Source organism: Juglans microcarpa x Juglans regia, chromosome 1D, assembly GCF_004785595.1.
Source record: "Juglans microcarpa x Juglans regia isolate MS1-56 chromosome 1D, Jm3101_v1.0, whole genome shotgun sequence".
NCBI classification, from domain to species: domain Eukaryota; kingdom Viridiplantae; phylum Streptophyta; class Magnoliopsida; order Fagales; family Juglandaceae; genus Juglans; species Juglans microcarpa x Juglans regia.
Genome location: NC_054594.1, coordinates 37,392,110 through 37,398,672, shown reverse-complemented (window position 1 = coordinate 37,398,672; position 6,563 = coordinate 37,392,110).

Sequence of the window (6,563 nt, the reverse complement as noted above, 5' to 3'; positions counted from 1 at the left end):
ATTCGTTACATTTTACTAGCTCTGCCACGTGGGATTAATTTCCCCGCGTAAGATACCAGGCCACCTACAGAACAATACTAGGAAATTGAGTCATTGAAATTGACTTGGAAAGTTGGAGCTTGACTTAACGGATGGATCACTTGCCTAGCAATTTCTTCTCTATATATCTCTCCCTCTCTCTCTCTCTCTCTCTCTCTCTGTTGTTTTTTGCTTGTCATGATTTATGAGGGTTATTGTCCGCGTAACTTAATGGAAGTTGAAATTTGCTCGGGTACAACGTTGCTTTCGTGTATATATTCCGAAATTTGAATGAAAACGAACGAGGAGGAATTAATTAAGGAATTGAAAACGCAAGTTACGCGTTTACAATGCATCGCTATCATCGAAGCTTCGGGGTATCATTCTGTTCCGTATGTGTCCACATAAATTAAATAATATGGTAATTAAATCAGGAGTTTGCGTTTCGGGATTATATTACCTATCAACACTTTTGGTACGTTGCAGCGAGAATTAGTATGTTTTATATTATTATTTTGTTATAATTCATTTCACAACTAATTTATATAATTTAAAACAAAGTTATTCTTTCTGGTCAACTTGGTTGCAAATTCCTTTCTCTTTTTTTTAGGAGATTAATGTTGTATATTCAAAGCTGCCTTGCTTAATGGGAAACATGAGAAGATGGCATTATTGTTTTGTTTAGTTTAAGAACTCAATGTGACATTCCATTATAACGCCAACAATAAAACAACAACAACCGTTCCTAATTGACTGCAAAAAGAAGAGTTATGCTATATATAATTATTTTTATGTATTCTTTATCCATTTCACTAATGTATTTGGCCAAATGAATTATTTTATATTAAAAAAAATAATGCAGCCAATCATATTAGTGAAATGCGCAAGTAGCATGCATAACTGACTGCATATAACTTTTTTGATATATATATATATATATATATATATATATTAGTGGAATTGTTGAAAATGAATTAAACCGAATTTTTTTCCTTTCATCGTAAAGTTACGTGCCAAACTTAATTAAATGTGATGATCCTGAACAACTAGTAATTACAAGACTCAACCCTAGAGAACACATATAGATAAAATGCAATTAACCTATTATATAAGAAATACGTGTGGATAAAGCTTTAAGTCGACACAAATGAATTAGCTATATATGCAAGTTATACATATAAGAAATAATTAATTAATAGTGATTAGTTTCTTAATTAGTATTTGGAAAAAAAAAAAACAAATTAAAACTGAAATTTAAGGTCCAATTGACCATTACTTATGTGTTGAAGTAAAGAAGAAAAAACAGAGACTTGCAATTAGGACATATATATGAGATTATATAATAAGGTAATTGCTTCCTTAAATAGAACCCAAAATAGTGGAATTCGATCGTTGCTCATTATGGTGAGATTTGTTTGATGTTTGCCCATGTGATGTGATCGTTTACCTAATTCTGTAATGAAAATTCCGGGAATATTGTTGCCAATAGTAAGGATATTGCCGCCAATCATCTTAATGTGCCCGACAATTTTGAGGCTTGCCATTTGGATTTTATTGTAAAATCTACTTGTAATTGTCTGCACGAGAGTACGTAAACGCCAAGTCCGCAGTATTTATTGGGTGATCATTGTGCATTACAGTTGACATTAAAATCGCACGCATTTTGTGCGACAGTCGTGAGACGGAGTACTTTTATTAATTAGATAGAGTAATGCTATTCATCATTTTAATTTTTATCATCTTAATTTTTATTTTTTTATCATCTTATAATGTGTCATTAGAGGATTGAAAATGATTTATTACATTTCACTTATAAATCTTTCATTTAATATCACATCATAGAATGATGGGAGGATAATGAGAATTGAGATGATGAATAAATTTTTTCTTTAGATAGGGATCATAATCATGTGCCCGTTAAAAGCAAGCGTACCATATTTTTAATGAGAAATTATATTTACAGTCTTATAATTAGAGTGTGCGGTTGTTGCATTGTACTCCCTTTAAAAAATATGTGTAAATTTAGGACCTAATTAATGAAAAAAATTATTTTTTTTTATATTGTTCCTCACTTTTTTTTTTAAATTGAGTAAACGGAAATTACACACTCCAAAAATACATACATACATACATACATACATATATACATATACATATATATATACACACACACATATTAGCATCACTCATTTCTAATTTAGAGCGAAAATAAGCTTTATGTACCTACTGGTCAATTTCTTTCTTGACTCTGAGTCAATATTAAGGTATCGTTTGTTTACAAAGAGGTGAGATAAGATGAGATGAGATAACTGAATAAAATATTGTTAGAATATAATTTTTTAATATTATTTTTATTTTAAAATTTTGAAAAAATTGAATTATTTATTATATTTTATGTAGGAGTTTAATAAAATTGTAATGATTAAATGAGATGAAATGGTTTATGAAAACAAACTATACCTAAATATTTGGTAATTAAATAAATTATATAACAAATAACTATATTTTTTATATTACGTTAAAAAAATGATAAATTAAAGTCATCAGAATATCATACTGCATGCATGCCAAAACTATATCATGGAAGATGAGTTGTCAATGGTGTGTATCAAAGACGTTCACAATATAGGTATCAATGGTTGTCTGGTCCGAGGTTTTAATTCACACCTGGAACTTGTCCTTACCTCCCATAGCATTGTCTGCCACTGCCGGCTGCATAAATTAATATCACCATGACGATATCACAAAGTTAATGTGAAACTATTATTTGGCCTTTAAAATAAAATAACCTTATAAGATTTGTTTCCACGCCACATGAATTAAGATCGATCGAGGCTTTAGCCATTGAAAACTAGGAGGGTTGTTTTCAAGGGGTCACAAAGTTTTGGCGCTTTCCCAAAAGTACTGAGCTTCCCTAATTCACAAATGAGCGGTGCTCAAAGTGACTGCTAGTTGAAATTATCTTTTTTATTCATATTTATATTTTTTTTATTTATATTTTTTTATCATTTTAAAAATATTTTTAAAAAATCTAAAAAAATTAATACATTAATTCTTAATTATTAAGTAAAAATAAAAATAAAAAAAAGTGTTAAAATGAGATGTCAAACTAGCATTTTCCTTCACAAATCCCACCAATATTTTTAACTAATTCCAAATGAAGGCATGCAACTTCTGATCATAGCTTGGGGTGCTACCCGCCCCCGCATAGGCAAGAGTGAGGAATTTTTCTCCGTACCTTCCCCTCATGTCCCCTCTGTTGCTCATGGTGTGGGGGTGGATCTTCATCCGTCCCCCCTCTCTCCAATTCAATTATATGGATCCAAAATGGTTCAAAATCTATTTTTGGGTCATTTTAGGCCTAGAATTTAACTACAAAAATAAATATATTTAAAAAATAAATTATATGGATATAACTATTAACTATATACTAAGTTTCAACTAATACTATTAAGTATTAACTAATAATCATCACTAAGGCACTAAGCTATTACAATTATACAAATTAAGAGAACTAATAAACTATTACAAATTTACAATATTACAAACTCATCTAAAAATTAAATAAATATTACAAATTATACTATTAACTATTGTAGCAACATTACAATTAATTGTAAATTAACAAAATCATAGCATTTAAAATTTGATCAACCGGGGTGGCGGTGAGTTCAGTGAATTGTGTCGATTGCTATGAGACTAAAAATTGAGATCATAAAAGTTAATAAGTTATAAAACCTGCAATATTAATAAATTAAAAATAAAACAAATTAGAATTAAAAAGTTATAAACATGAAACAAAAATTTAAAATACAAAATATTAAAAGTACAACCAAGATGAGATTGGATCGTTGGGATGAAGATGTGCATAGATCATAGGGTCTTTAGGATTGAGATTCAACATATGTATATTGAGAATATAAAAGTTAAAAAACATACAAGAAAAATAACTAGAAACGAAAATATTATATAAAATTATAAATGCAAAAAATAATTAAGGGACAAATTGTGCAACTCATGGCAATGGTAGGTCCAATACACGCAAAGTCATACTGCATCGAAAGTAGCCGTAAACACCGTCTCATGTATCGCTATAACAATTAAATTTAAAATTACTACTGATTAAATAAAAATAAATAAATTAAAATAAGAAAATTAAATTCAAGTCCCATGATTACCAGATCCAGACTGATCCCCACCCTCCTCTTCGACGTCAGCCTTCTCATAGTCAAGAACATCTGGAATATGAATTGGAGTCCCTATGATCCAATTCTACGTGCAAATAAAACCCTCAACAATGGTAGGAGCTAATAAATTTCGAAATGAATCCAATACGCGCCGCCCTCTGGTGCTAAAGGCCAACTCTGAGGCTACGGTGCTAATAAGGATAGCTAAAAGATTGCGGGCTATCTCTTCAAGGACGGGATACTTCACAACATTCACATTCCACCAACTTAATATATCAAACTCCAATGAAAATGGTTGAAGCTCTACTGCCAAGTATCTGTCTATCTTTGACTAAGCCTCTGTAGAACTCCGAATGAAAAGGGCATGCTCCAACCTCTCATCCCAGTCCAATCTACGTCGTTTCCCAATCTCGACTTTTGGAACTGGTGGGAGGTAGGTGTAAGTGCCGTAATATTACCACCCCGCAAGACAGTAAACTCACAAAATAATCTCCCAAGAGTTTCCCTAACCCTTACTGCAATATGCTCCGCCCATACTTGTCCTTCCGTAGATATTGAAATACCCTAAATTAATTTAGGGGTTTCAAATATTGAAACTCCTAAATAAATTTAGGGTTTCAAATTGGAACCCTAGATTAATTTAGGATTCCAATTTGAATTAATTTAACCACAAAATCACTATCACATATTCAATCATCAAGATTCAAAACACATTACAAACCCACAAAAATCAAAATCATAGAACAGATTCACACATATCAGTTCATTAATCATTAAAATACATGCACAATCAAGTCTCCACAGTATACAATTCACAAACACAATCGCATCCCCCATCTCCAATTAAACCTCATCATTCCTCCAATCTTCATTTCATAAATCAACAAAAAATAAAACTTTAATCAAGATTTTTACATTCAGCGACGAAGATGCAGACGGAAGGCTATGGCGACGACGGCATAGTGGAGTTTTCGACGACGATAGAATCGAGGATAGGGGTTACCCCTATCTCACCTCCGCTGCGGGTGCTAGATACGAGCGGGGGGGCATATGGCGGATGGGGGGCGGGGCCCAATGCCCACCCCTAACATAGTCAATTTAGTTTTTATGCACACGTCACATTTGCATGATAAGGACACAAACTATTAATGATTAGTTGGCCGAAATGCATTTTATATTTTGGCCAACATGCTGTCTGATCTTTCGTGACAAATAAAAGCATCAGCTTTCTGGCATAATATATATTAGCCTGGCTCTAAGGTACATGTAAACGTTCAAAACGGTAATTACACTAATATTCTAAAAGATGCGTGCATGCACTGATTGATGTAGATTTAATTAATAACTGAAGTTGTTAAGTTTTTTTTTTTTTTGAAAGGAACTTAAGTTGTTAATTGAGCATTAATTTGCAACTTTAATTTTTGAATAATCGATGATCTATCCTTATATATTGTGGTTAGTAAGTGTTAATAGAGTTTAAAAAAAATCTGTAGATCAAGTCAGCAATCACGCGCGTCCACGAAGAGATTTAAGGGTATTAATTGATCAGCTAAACAAAATGATCGATCGGATCTAGCAGACACGTACGATATCAACTTAATTTACTGTAGCTAGCTTTCTCGCAGTGGCCATATCTCTAGCATGGTCTTCCATGGATCGTGAAAGTACCAGGATGTACGTAGATATCATATCTCTAGCTAGTACTTGCATGCAGACGTGCAAGAAGATTAGAAAGTACATATATTCTAACAAATCCGGCCAAATTATATCATGTATAAGCCCTAGCTAGCTCTATTAAATCAGAAACATGATACGTGTTACGGTGAAGATCATGAGCTCGATCGCCTTCGCTGTAGAAATACAAAGTTGTGTCAGTACTAGATCGATTTGTCATCATGGTAATTATTAGGCATTAATTATTAAGGATGGGCAACTTGACCCCACGTCCCACTGGGAGTGCGGCTCCGTGCCGCCAAATGCGGGGCAGGAGACGGAGGGCATCCAGCCCCGCCCCAGATTTCTCCCGTCCCGTATATATATTATAAAACTATATAAAAAAAAAAAATCTAATCATAAAGTGTTAAGGAAACCCCCCCCCCCCCCCGGGCGGCGCTTGTGCCCGCGCCCGCCCGCCCGCCCGCGACTCTCGCCCTCCCCTATTCTCTATTTCCTGAAAGCTCTCTCGCTCTCTCTCTCTCTCATTTCCGTCATCGTCCATTCGTCGTACGCATTATGCCATCGACATCCGTCTACATCTCCGTTAATAAATGTAAGTTAATAGAATCCGAACTCCGAAATGTTTATTTATTTATTTATTTATTGAGTTATGGAGATTAGAAGAATGATGTGATTAAATAA